The 13258-nt window shown below is 56.0% G+C and overlaps 1 protein-coding gene across 1 annotated transcript in view; it reads right to left on the minus strand.

The window, feature by feature from the left end:
* LOC140431056 (tetraspanin-32-like) overlaps nucleotides 1-13258 on the minus strand; it is a 209679-nt gene that overhangs the window by 91966 nt on the left and 104455 nt on the right. The gene's annotated exons all lie outside the window — the stretch shown is intronic.

The raw sequence follows: 13258 nt of genomic DNA on the forward strand, positions 1-13258 counted from the left end.
TAGACGGGGCGTTTGCGAGTCTGGGAGTGCTGACGGAAAAATACGGGTTGCCCCAGGGGAATGCATTTCGGTATATGCAATTGAGGGCTTTTGTGAGGCAACAGGTGAGGGAATTTCCGCAGCTCCCGACGCAGGAGATTCAGGATAGAGTGATTTCGGGAACATGGGTGGGGGATGGTAGGGTGTCAGATATATACAGGGAAATGAGAGACAGGGGGAGATCATGGTGGATGAGCTGAAGGGAAAATGGGAAGAAGAGCTGGGGGAAGAGATCGAAGAGGGGCTGTGGGCAGATGCCCTACGCAGGGTAAACTCTTCGTCCTCGTGTGCCAGGCTTAGCCTGATACAATTCAAGGTCTTGCACAGGGCGCACATGACCGGAGCAAGGCTCAGTAAATTTTTAGGGGTAGAGGATAGGTGCGGGAGATGCGCGAGAAGCCCAGCGAACCACACCCACATGTTTTGGTCATGCTCGGCACTGCATGGGTTCTGGGTGGGGGTGACAAATGTGCTTTCGAAGGTGGTGGGGGTCCGGGTCGAGCCAGGCTGGGGGTTGACTATATTTGGGGTTGCAGAAGAGCCGGGAGTGCAGGAGGCGAGAGAGGCTGATGTTTTGGCCTTTGCGTCCCTAGTAGCCCGGCGAAGGATATTGTTAATGTGGAAGGAAGCTAAACCCCCGGGCGTGGAGGCCTGGATAAACGACATGGCAGGGTTTATAAAACTGGAACGGATAAAGTTCGCACTAAGAGGTTCGGCTCAGGGGTTCATCAGGCGGTGGCAACCGTTCATTGACTATCTAGTAGAACGATAAAGGAACTGGGAAAGTAGCAGCAGCAACCCAGGGGGGGAGGGGGGGGGGGGCTCGGGTGGGTCCTCAGGGGCGTTTTTGTATGGATATTTTTACTTGGATATGTATATTGGCTTGTTTGACTTTATTATTTGGGAGAGTTAATATTTTGTTGTGGCAGTTGCCATTTAGTTTATATATTATTTATTTATTTGTTAAAAACGGTCACTATTATTTATATTGTTTTATTGTTGTAAAAGGGAAAAATTTTTGTACTGTTTTGTTTGGCCGAAAAAAAAATTTGAATAAAATATATTTTTTTAAAAAGAAAGCATCCTGGCCGGGATTCTCCGAAATCCCGGTCAAGTGTTGACGCTGGCGTAAACACCGGAGTGGTGCACGCCGGTGTCAATGGGCTTCCAGGCCCAGCGACTCGGTGGCCCTCAGGTGGCCAGCACGGCGCCGGAGTGCTGCGTGCTGCTCTGGCGCCGAAAGGCGGCTCTGCACTGCCGGTGGGGGTCCGTGCATGCGCGCAACAGCCGTCTCCACGCCGGCCCATGTGCACGACGGCTGACTCCGCGCCGGCGCATGGTGGTAGTTTTGGCGCCGAGCACCATGGCAGAGTCGTACAGTGGGCCCGCGCAGAAGGAGGTAGACCCCCTCCAGATCGCGGGTGACCGCCTATCGGTAGTCTCTGATCGCGGGCCTGGATGCAATGAAGGCCACCCATGGAGTCGGATCCCCCCCCCCACCAGGACAGCCACCGCAGCTGCGGGTCCGAGCTCCCGCCGGGTGGTACCAGGTTGGAACCACGCCGGTGGGACTCAGTGGGCATTCGGCCGGTCGGCCGCGGAGGCCTCTTTCAGCAGCCCCCGACCGGCGGCGCGCCGACCGCACGGGTGCAATTGCCGCCGATTCTCCGGTTGCCGGAGAATCGCGTCCCGGCATCGGAGCGGGAATTTCCCGTGTGACCGCCAATTCTCCGACCCGGCGCAGGCTCGGAGAATCCCGGCCCCTATCTGGCTGCATCACAACTTGGTATGGCAACTGCTCAGCCCAAAACAATAAGAAATTACGAGTTATGAACACAACCCAATCCATCACGTGAACCCACCTCCCATTCACTGACTCTGTTTACACCTCCCGATGCCTTGGGAAAGCGGGCAGCATAATCAAAGACCCCTCCCACCCGGGTTATTCTCTCTTCCAACTTCTTCCATCGGGCAAGAGATACAAAAGTCTGAGAACACACACTAACAGATTCAAAAACAGCTTCTTCCCTGCTGTTACCAGACTCCTAAACGATCCTCTTATGGACTGAACTGATCTCTTCGCGCATCTTCTCTACTGAGTAGTACTACATTCCGTATGCTTCACCCGATTTATGCGTCTATGTATTTACACTTATTTATGCATGTTTTATATTTTTTCAATTATGGAATGAGCTGTCTGGACTTTACGCAGAACAATACTTTTCACGACCTCAGTACATGTGACAATAAATCAAATCCAAATCCTATTGCACTATTCGATGGCTCATTGGTTACCTCTATTCGTCTGATTGTTCCTTTCGTATCTTTATCCAGTACACTCTGGTTTCTCTTCAGATCGTATAAATCTTTCGCCTTTTACTAAATATTTCCACATAAATTCTATCTCTTACTGACGATTGTCCCACTTTTCGCTGCTGCCATTATGTTATTCCTAATGAGGTCAGCTACCGTACCTCTCTTTTCTCCCAATCAATCTTTCTGAAATATGTTACACCCGGTACTGCTTCATTCCAATCCTGATTTTTCTGTAGCCTTGTCACAGTAATCCCAACATCGAAATCCTTGCAACCTATAGTTGCTAACCGTCCCCGTTTGATTATGAATACTATCTGCATTGTTGTACAGACAGATTAACTAATTTTTAATTGCAGTTTCTCTCATGCTATATTTAACCGTATTTTTACACTTCTGTTCTACAACTCTATTTGTTTTCTAGCCATTTATGATCTTCCTTAATTTAGTTTGTTCTGTGATGTCCTGTTTCTTTTATATTTAGGTTTGTTTCATTTCTTGGAGACAGGGGGCGGAGAACGTTCTACTAGTTTCAAATGTTTTCCACCTCCCTGTTTGCCCTTTCTGCTATGCCAGGAAACCCAGAAATACACATTTTCCTCAGTTGCTGCTACAGAAAACAGCAGAACCTCGTCATCATTTTTGGATTCCATTTCCCAGCTGCAGGCAGCCAAATTGAGAAGCTTTGCAGTTGTCAGACAGGTAGGCCACAGTTTGTGAGCGGAAAGGAGGGAGAGAGATGGGGGGAGAGGGTATCAATGAGCGAGAGAGAGAGATGGGGGAGGGGGGGGGAAGAGGGAATCAATGGGTGAGAGAGAGAGAGAGAGAGAGAGGGGGTGGGAGAGAGCGAGAGAGAGAGAGGGGGTGGGAGAGAGCGAGAGACAGAGAGAGAGAGTCATGGTGGAGAAGATGATGGTGGTCCAGAGAGATCAGGAAGAGAGAAGATTGTAGATGGCCGGGGTGGGTAGGGGGAGGGAAGAGGATAATGGGGGGTCCAGTAGGGCATCGGGTCGGGGGCGAAGGTCAGGATGAGATCACAGGCTGTGGAGGATATTGGGAGGGAATCAAGTTGTGGGGATGGGGGGGAGGGGTACAACTGCTGGTCAGTTTAACAGGCCTGCTTGAAGAATCAGAGGGAAATATCCCTGTTCCTCATGGGCCACAAGCAGTGCTGGAAATTGCATCGATCTGTTCCGTGCAGCAGTCACTTCCGTTCAGCTGCCAGGTTTCCCAAAAGCTGGCAAACCAGGTCAGTCTTATGTTAAAGCTAAAGCAGAGAAAAAAGATCTGAGGAATGCTGCCATATTAAAATATTAAAATGTGGAGCTCAGCTTCTAAGAGCATGTCAGTTGTTGGCACCCATTAAAATAGTTGCCTCCATTAAAATAGGAAATGGCAGCATTTGAGGTGGAACTTGGGAAATAGGCGCAGGAGTAGGCCATTTGGGCCCTCGAGCCTGCTCCACCATTCGCTAGATCATGGTTGATCTTCTCCCTCAGTGCCATTTTCCTGCACTATTCCCACAATCCTGCACATCTTTAATATCTATATATCTCACTCTTCATCGTACTCAATGACTGAGCCTCCACAATCCTCTGGGGTAGAGAATTCCAAAGATTGACCACCTTCTAAGGCGAAGAAATTCCTCCTCATCTCAGTCAAATGGCCTACCCCTTATTCTGAGACTGTGTCCCTGGTTCTAGGCCCTGCCCCCAGACCCAGGGATACGTCCATCCTGCATCTCCTCTGTCGAATCCTGTAAGAATTTTGTTGTTTCAATGAGATCACCCCTCACTCTTCTAAACTCTAGAGAATACAGACCTCCTCAATCTTTCCTCGTATGACAATCCCACCATCCCAGGAATGAGTCTGGTGGGCATGAGTTTCACTCCTCCTGTGGCAAGTGTGTCCTTCCTTAGGTAGTGGGATGAAAACTGTACAGAATACTGCCGATGTGGTATCACCAACGCTCCATGCAACTGCAGAAAGACATCTTTACTCCTCTTGCAATAAAGGCCAATTACACCATTTGTTTTCCTAATTGCTTGTTACACCTGCATGTTAGCTGAATTTCAGTCACTCATGAACAAGGACACTCGAGGCCTTTTGGACATCAACACATCCCAGTCTCTCATTATTTAAAAAAATACTCTGCATTTCTGTTTTTCCTACCAAAGTGAATAACTTTATATATTTTTTCACATTATATTCCATTTATCATGTTCTTGCCCAGTTGTGTAGCCTGCCTAGATCCTCTCGAAGCCTCTTTACATCCTCTTTACAACTCACATTCCCACCATGTTTTGTATCAATTCCAAGATATTGGGGTGAATTCTCTGCCTCACCAGCTGTGCGTCCCTCGATGGTGTGCCGACTCCGGCAGCGGGATTCTCTGTTCTCACCGCTGGCCAATGGGATTTCCCATTGTGGCCACCCTACACCGCCAGGAAATCCGTGGGCAGGGGTATGCTGCCGGCGGAACACAGAATCCCACCGGTGGAGCATCCACTCCATTGACTCGATTTTCTGTTCTCACTGCAGTGAATGAAGATTTGGCTGAGCACCAAATTCCCCGTCCTCACTGGCAGCAGTGCAAAGGCGGACCCGCAGCGGAGAATCCCGCCTTTATATTTGGTCCCCACATCCAAATCATTATTGATTGTGAATAGCTAGAGCCCAAGTATTGATCATTGGGTACCTCAAATGTCGCTGCCTGCCAACCTGGGAATGACCTGTTTATTCCTAATCTGCTTTTGATCCCAGGGCTGGGGGGGTTGGATTGGGAGGGGAGGTTGAGTTTGGAGGGATGCGGGGGGATCTTGTGGAAACGTGTAGAATTGTGGGGGGAATGGATGGGGTGGATGCGGGTGGGTTGTTTCCGCTGGCAGATGGGAGCTGGGGGGCGTGGCCTCGGGATGGGGAGGTGGATTTGGGACTGGGCTTGGGAGGGGCATCTTCGCCAGGGGGGTTGTGGGTCTGTGGAGTTCCTTGCCCGGTGGGGGCAGTTGAGGCTCCTTCATTGAATGTTTTTAAGATGGGGATAAATGTTTTTTTGAGGAGTGGAGGGATTGGGGGGTTGTGGTGTTTGGGCCGGGGGGTGGGGCTGGGTCCCCAGGGGATCAGCCGTGGTCTCGTTGAGTGGCGGGGTGGGCTCGGGGGGCCAGGTGGCCTGCTCCTGCTCCTGGTTCTTGTGTTCTTATGATCGTACTGAGTGATGGAGCAGGCTCAGCAGTATGGTCAACTCGTGCTCCCATTTCTTATAAGTGCTTATTTTGCCAGCCTGCGCCATGAAGGCATGCTATAAAACGTCTCCGAAAACTTGGCATGTAAGCACATTATTTCCGTCATGCGCCAAATTTATTTGGAAATATTTAAACAAGGATGTGGGGCGAAATTCTCCGTTATCGGCGCAAAGTCCGCCGATCGGCGCCAAAAACAGCGCAAATCCGACCTTCATCACGCCGCCCCAAACGTCGCAAAGTCTCCGGCCCGGAATGGGCTAGCAGCGACGTGACGGGATCCGCGCTTGCTCACGTGGTTCACGCCGTGCAGCGTCATACACGCCGCACGGCGTGACGGCTCATCAGGACGCGCTGCTCCCCCCCACCCGACCGCAACACCCGACTGGATGGCCGCCCGCCGCTCAACACCGAGGTTCCAATCACGGGATGTGGAGGCGCTCCTGGATGCAGTGGAGCAGAGGAGGGAGGCCCTGTATCCCGGACACGGCCGCAGAGTTGCCCCACGCCACAGCCGGCATCTGTGGAGGGAGGTGGCAGAGGCCGTCACCGCTGTGGCCCTGACACCATGGACAGGCACCCAGTGCCACAAGAAGGTGAACGACCTCGTCAGAGCAGCCAGGGTGAGCCTCCTCCACTGTGCCCGATATCCATATCCCCCTCCCCCATATCCCCCTCCCCCATATCCCCCCCTCCCCCATATCCTCCCTCCCCCATATCCCCCCTCACCCATATCCCCCCTCCCCCATATCCCCCATTTCCCCAAGTGAATCCAGCCCTAACCTTAACCTCTGCAATACACGCGCAACCGATGGCGTGCATTCATATACCTGTCTAACACTGTTGCCTTTTACCCCTGCCACCCCACCCCCCCCACCTCCCACAGGAGAAGCGCGCACACAACACCAGGGAGCATGTGAGGACTGGAGGAGGCCCCGCTGATGAGAGGCCACTGACCGAACACGAGGAAAGGGCCCTGGAACTGACTGGTGGACCTGAGGACCGGGAGGTTGCTGATGCAGAGGTCGGGGCATACTAGCAACTGAGCCACCGACAGCCCGTCCCCATATCCCCCCTCCCCTATATCCCCCTCCCCCATATCACCTGATCACTGCCTGATGTCTAACCATGCATGCTTCATTGTGTATCGCAGGAGCAAACGTCGAGGCACCCATCCCCGCAGATGCAGACCGCCCGCAGGATGCCCCTTGGAGACTACGGGGGACGGAGAGACCCGGACCCTCCGGCATGCGACGCCCGCATGTTGCGCCTCGGAGGCCACGGGAGACGGAGAGACCCGGACCCTCCGGCATGCGACGCCCGCAGGATGCCCCTCGCACACCACGGGAGACGGAGAGACCCGGACCCTCCGGCATGCGACGCCCGCAGGATGCCCCTCGCACACGGGAGACGGAGAGACCCGGACCTTCCGGCATGCTACGCCCGCAGGATGTCCCTAGGAGACCACTGGAGACGGAGAGACCTGGAGCAACAGGGAGACGACGACCCTGTCTCGTGCGGGTGCGACGGCGCAGGCGTGTGCCACCCAGCGACGAGAGGGGCAGCCACAGGCCCCCGTCACAGCCGAGCCAGGACACCACTCCCCAGAACACCACTCCCCAGGACACCACTACCCAGGACACCACTCCCCAGGACACCACTCCCCAGGACACCACTACCCGGGACACCACTACCCGGGACAGCACTCCCCAGGACACCACTACCCGGGACACCACTACCCGGGACAGCACTACCCGGACAGCACTACCCGGGACAGCACTACCCGGGACAGCACTACCCGGACAGCACTACCCGGGACACCACTACCCGGGACAGCACTACCCGGGACAGCACTACCCGGACAGCACTACCCGGGACAGCACTACCCGGGACAGCACTACCCAGGACACCCCTACCCGGGACAGCACTTCGCAGGAAGACGAAATACCGGACAGTGACTCAGAGTGGATGGGTGGAGACGAACCCCCACCCCAAAGTGCCATGGACTCAGAGTGGGACGAAGAGCACGACACAACGCCACTGCTGTCACCAACACCCTCCACCATCGCAGAAACACTCACCACGGTTGGGCACTTTAGTGATGAGGCGTCTGGTACACTCACTGGTGCGCACAACACAGCCGTCCCGGTACAGCAGGTGGAGGTAGGAGCAGCAGAGGGCCGGGCGGTCGGAGGGCAGCCCAGCCCAAGCGAACATCTGCCGCCCAGATGGATCCCGGGTTCCTGGAGTTACCACACCCACCCATAGATCCGATGCAACCACCGAACCGGAGACGAGCGAAGAGGGTGACGGCCGGCTTGCGGCGGCTGCAGTCGCAGGTGGAGGAGTCCACCCGCGTCCAGGAGCTGGGAGTGGTGCCGGTCATGCGTGCCACCCAGGCCGACACCGCACGGGTGGCGTCCGCGGTGGAGGCAATGGGTGCGACGGTGTCAGACATGGGGAACGGTTTGCGAGGCCTGGGGCTTTTCGTGCAGGCGGCGTCTGTGGCCCAGGACATGGCTGCCCTCTCACAGGAGGCCATGAGCCAGTGCCAGCGCCAGATGGCAGAGGCACTCAACGTCATGGCCCAGTCTCAGCAGGCCATGGCCCAGTCTCAGCAGGACATGGCCCAGTCTCTGCAGGCCATCGCCGAGGGCATCGGCGCCATTGGCCACGTGCGAGCCGGCGTCGCACAGTCACAGACAGGGTTTGCCAATCCCCTGAGCTCCATGGCTGCAAACCTGCAGACCCCTTCGATACCAGCACGGGCCTCCAGGACTGGCAGCGCCAGATGTCGGGGGGACGTCGGATGGCCAGTCCGTTCGCATCCCCCACCCATGTAGAGGCCTGGGGGCCATCGGGCACCCCGAGGGAGGAGGAGGTGCTGTGGTCCGTCCCGGGTCCCCCTGTGGGGGAGGTCCCAGAACACCGCAACACTCGGACTCCCCCCCCTTCCATCCCAGGTGCATCGGGTGGGCAACGGGCAGGACAGGCTTGCAGCTCGCCATCCCAGTCGCCCGGGCCGCAGCCTGGCCCATCTAGGCCAGGATGCCCCAGGAAACGGCCGCCAAAGGGATCCCGTGTCAGAGGGCAGGAATCACAGGAGTCCACCTCCAGTTCTGCTGTGCCGTCTGGGGAACCACGTAGACGTAGTCAAAGGGCCCGTAAGGCCAAACAATTAGACACTGAGTAAGTTGGCACGGGTGCAGGGCACAGATGAGTTTTAGGGGCTAGGGCACGTGCATGAACTCCTTTGGTTATTAAAGTCAATGTTACACCTACAGAAGCTGCCTTTGTGCTCTGTCCAAAGTGTGCGGGGGTGTCATGTACGTTGAGTGCAAGTGTGTGTGTGTGTGTGAGGGGTGGTCTTACCTCAGCCCCAGGTGAGTCTGCCCCCTTCCCCCTGGGCCGCCATCAACATCCCCCTGGGCAGAGGACGGGACCGTGCGCTGCAGTGTCACAGCCGCATGCAGGGATGGTCCGGGTGGATGGTGGTACTGTAGCCATGGGTCAGACATAGTCCAACGATGTGGAGCCAGGAGCTCATTGCAGGGCGGGTTGTCATCATCCTCCATGGCCTGCGATAGACACGCGTCCACCGGCAACTGTGTGAGCCCGGCCGTTGTGCCGCAGGTGGATCGGCAATGGGGGGGTGGTGTGCATGCGGGTGGGGTGGGTGGGGTTGGGGAGAGGGATGAGGGTGCTGGGTGGGTGGATGGGTGGGGGGTGTGGGTGGTCGGCTGTTGCCATGGTGTGCGGTCTGTGGCCATACTACCCGATTCCTACGCCCATCTAGTCAGTGAAGCGGGCGACTATCAGCCTGTCCCGTGCCCACTGGCCCAGCCGGTAACGGTGGACAGCCACCCGCCCGTGTCTAGCCCGCCTGCCCTGACCATTGCCCCCCATCCCCCTCATCTGGGGAGGACTGCGCCTCTTCCTGCTGATCCTCCACTCCGCCCTGCTCTGCCTGCGGCACATCGCCCCTCTGCTGGGCTATATTGTGCAGGACGCAGCACACCACAATGATGCGGCCGACCCTATCTGACCGATACTGGAGGGCGCCCCCAGAGAGGTCCAGGCACCTGAAACGCATCTTCAGCACGCCAAAGCACCTCTCTATCACTCCCCTTGTCGCTACATGGGCATCATTGTAGCGGTTCTCCGCCTCATTGCGTGGCCTCCGTACAGGCGTCATCAGCCACGATCGCAATGGGTAGCCCCTGTCGCCCAGCAACCAGCCCCTCAGCCGGGGATGGCGTCCCTCGTACATGCCGGTGATGTATGACCGCGACAACACGTATGAGTCGTGTACACTGCCCGGGTAACGGGCGCAGACGTGCAGGATCATCATGCGGTGGTCGCAGACCACCTGTATGTTCATCGAATAGGTCCCCTTCCTATTGGTGAACACGGCCCTGTTATCTGCAGGTGGCCGCACGGCGACGTGCATCCCATCAATCGCGCCCTGGACCATGGGGAACCCGGCCACGGCAGAGAAGCCCAAGGCCCGGGCATCTTGGCTGGCCCAGTCCACAGGGAAGCGGATGTAGCGGTGCGCCATGGCATAAACGGCGTCTGACACTGCCCGGATGCACCGGTGCACCGATGTCTGCGATATGCCGGACAGGTCCCCACTCGGTGCCTGGAATGACCCCGTGGCATAAACGTTCAGGTCCACCGTAACCTTGACGGACACGGGGAGAGGGTGTCCCCCGCCAGTGCCACGCGATGACAGATGTGTGCCACGGTTTTCCGCCTCATCCGGAGTCTCCTCCTGCATTCCCGGTCCATGAGGTCCTGGTATGACTGCCGGGGCCGGTACACACGGTGCGCCCGCGGGTGCCTCCGTTGCCGTGGGGCCGCGACGTCCTCCTCCCCCTCCTCGTCCTGTCAGTCAGGTGTCCCTCCAGACTGGGCGGCTGTCGCCTGCCCCTCTGCGGCAGCCTGCGCCGCCTCTCTGGAACGCTCCTCCTCCTCCTCCTCCTCATCCAGGGCAACATAGACATTAGCGGCTGCCGCCACGGGGGCCAACATCGCTGGCTGATCGGAAAACATGACGGCCTGGTTGGCGGAGGGGGGGGGGGGCGGGGGGACACACCACCCCATCCCCCCTCCCCGGCATGGACCCCATCCTCCTCCCCGGCACGGAGCCGCCCATCCCCCCTCCCCGGCACGGACCCCATCCTCCTCCCCGGCACGGACCCCCCCATCCCTCCTCCCCGGCACGGACCCCATCCTCCTCCCCGGCACGGCCCCGGAGCCCAGCCCACTCTAACCACCGCCCCCCCCACCCCCCCCCCCCCCCCAGCCCGCCGCGCACACACACACACAAAACCCTACACACACCTCTCCCCCACACATTCAGACTGCGGCCACGCCATCGCCTCTCCAGCGGCCAACCCCCCAGGCCGTCACCCACCTCCACGCTGGTCGGCGTAAACCTGGAGCACAGGTTGACGCCGATTGAAAGGAGGTTTGATTTACGCCGACGTGACCCGTCATCACGTCGACGGGACTTCGGCCCATCCGGACGGAGGATATCGACAGGCCCAAAATCGATTGCCTTGCGCCCACCCATGCCATTCTCCGAGGTCTGCGGCCTCGCTGGGGGGTCGGAGAATCTCGCCCGTGGTGTTTTATGGTCTAGCGGTTGAACACTAGCTGGCTTATGCAGTGAATGGTAGAACCCTCAAGAGTATTGACGGTCAGAGAGATCTAGGTTTACAGGTCCACAGGTCACTGAAAGGGGCAACACAGGTGGAGAAGGTAGTCAAGAAGGCATACGGCATGCTTGCCTTCATTGGCCGGGGCATTGAGTATAAGAATTGGCAAGTCATGTTGCAGCTGTATAGGACCTTAGTTAGGCCACACTTGGAGTATAGTGTTCAATTCTGGCCGCCACACTACCAGAAGTGGGTGCAGAAGAGATTTACCAGGCTGTTGCCTGGTATGGAGGGCATTAGATATGAGGAGCGGTTGAATAAACTTGGTTTGTTCTCACAGGAATGACGGAGGTTGAGGGGTGACCTGATAACGGTCTACAAAATTATGAGGGGCGTAGACAGAGTGGATAGTCAGAGGCTTTTTCCCTGGGTAGAAGGGCCAATTACTAGGGGGCATAGGTTTAAGGTGCGAGGTGCACGATTTAGAGGAGATGTATGAGGCAGGCTTTTTACACAGAGGGTAGTGGGTGCCTGGAATTCGCTGCCGGAGCAGGTGGTGGAAGCAGGGACGATAGTGACATTTAAGGGGAATCTTGACAAATACATGAATAGGATGGGAATAAAGGGATACGGACCGCGAAGGTCTGCACCCCGTCGCAGAGAAGGTGCGTGCAATTCAACATGCCCCCGCCCCGACTGACACTTCGCATCTTCGTTCTTTTCTCGGTCTCGTAAACTATTACGGGAAGTTCCTCCACAATCTGGCAACTACGCTGGCCCCTTTGCACCTTCTGCTAAAGAAAAATCACACCTGGGTTTGGGGTCAGCCGCAAGAAACCGCTTTCCGGCGGGTAAAACAACAATTGTCGTTGTCTGGATTACTAACCCACTATGATCCTGGAAAGCCTTTGCTCGTCACATGTGATGCATCCCCGTATGGTATTGGGGCCATCCTGTCCCACAAGATGGAGAACAGGGCCGAATGACCGATAGCTTTCGCCTCCCGCACATTGACTGCAGCGGAGAAAAAGTACGCGCAGATCGGGGCAGCACGGTAGCATAGTGGATAGCACAATTGCTTCACAGCTCCAGGGTCCCAGGTTCGATTCCGGCTTGGGTCACTGTCTGTGCGGAGTCTGCACATCCTCCCCGTGTGTGCGTGGGTTTCCTCCGGGTGCTCCGGTTTCCTCCCACAGTCCAAAGATGTGCAGGTTAGGTGGATTGGCCATGTTAAATTGTCCTTCGTGTCCAAAATTGCCCTTAGTGTTGGATGGGGTTACTGGGTTATGGGGATAGGCTGGAGGTGTGGGCTTGGGTAGGGTGCTCTTTCCAAGAGCCGGTGCAGACTCGATGGGCCGAATGGCCTCCTTCTGCACTGTAAATTCTATGAAATCTATGAAATCTATGTACGTTCTAGAAAACCATCTTGTAAACATTCCAGGAATTTGTCCTCCACAGTATTAGTGCCAATTTGGTTTCCCAAGTCTATATGAAGATTGAATTCACTATAATTACAGTATTACCCTTGCCTCTAATTTCCTGATTTCCCTAAATTACCACTACAGTTGGTGGCCTTTAATCGTCTCCCACCAAGGTTTGCTGCCCCTTGCTGTTTCTTATCTCCACCCAAACTGATTCTACATCTCCATCTTCTGATCCTTGCGTTTGAGATTGTTTTACATTTTTACTTCCCACCCAGCCGAAACCCACCCATTCTTCGAAGTTAAATTTCTCCCAAGAGTAAATCCTACTCTCTATTACATCAAGCACTGAGGAGCACTTTTCACTGGTCTGGTGTAGCAGTTTTGCATCTCCAGCATCACATCTGAGAGTAACTGCTAATTTATTGCCGACCATGGTAATTTAAGGGCAATGTGGCATTGATGGAGGTTAACAAAACCACATTCCTCGCTCAGGAGAAGCATTCCAGGTCCCCCATCCTCGCAATCCCCGCCCTCCTCCACAGTCCATGTTCCCCGGGGCAAATCGGTGGTTGCCGCAGAT

Source organism: Scyliorhinus torazame, chromosome 10, assembly GCF_047496885.1.
Source record: "Scyliorhinus torazame isolate Kashiwa2021f chromosome 10, sScyTor2.1, whole genome shotgun sequence".
Taxonomy (NCBI): domain Eukaryota; kingdom Metazoa; phylum Chordata; class Chondrichthyes; order Carcharhiniformes; family Scyliorhinidae; genus Scyliorhinus; species Scyliorhinus torazame.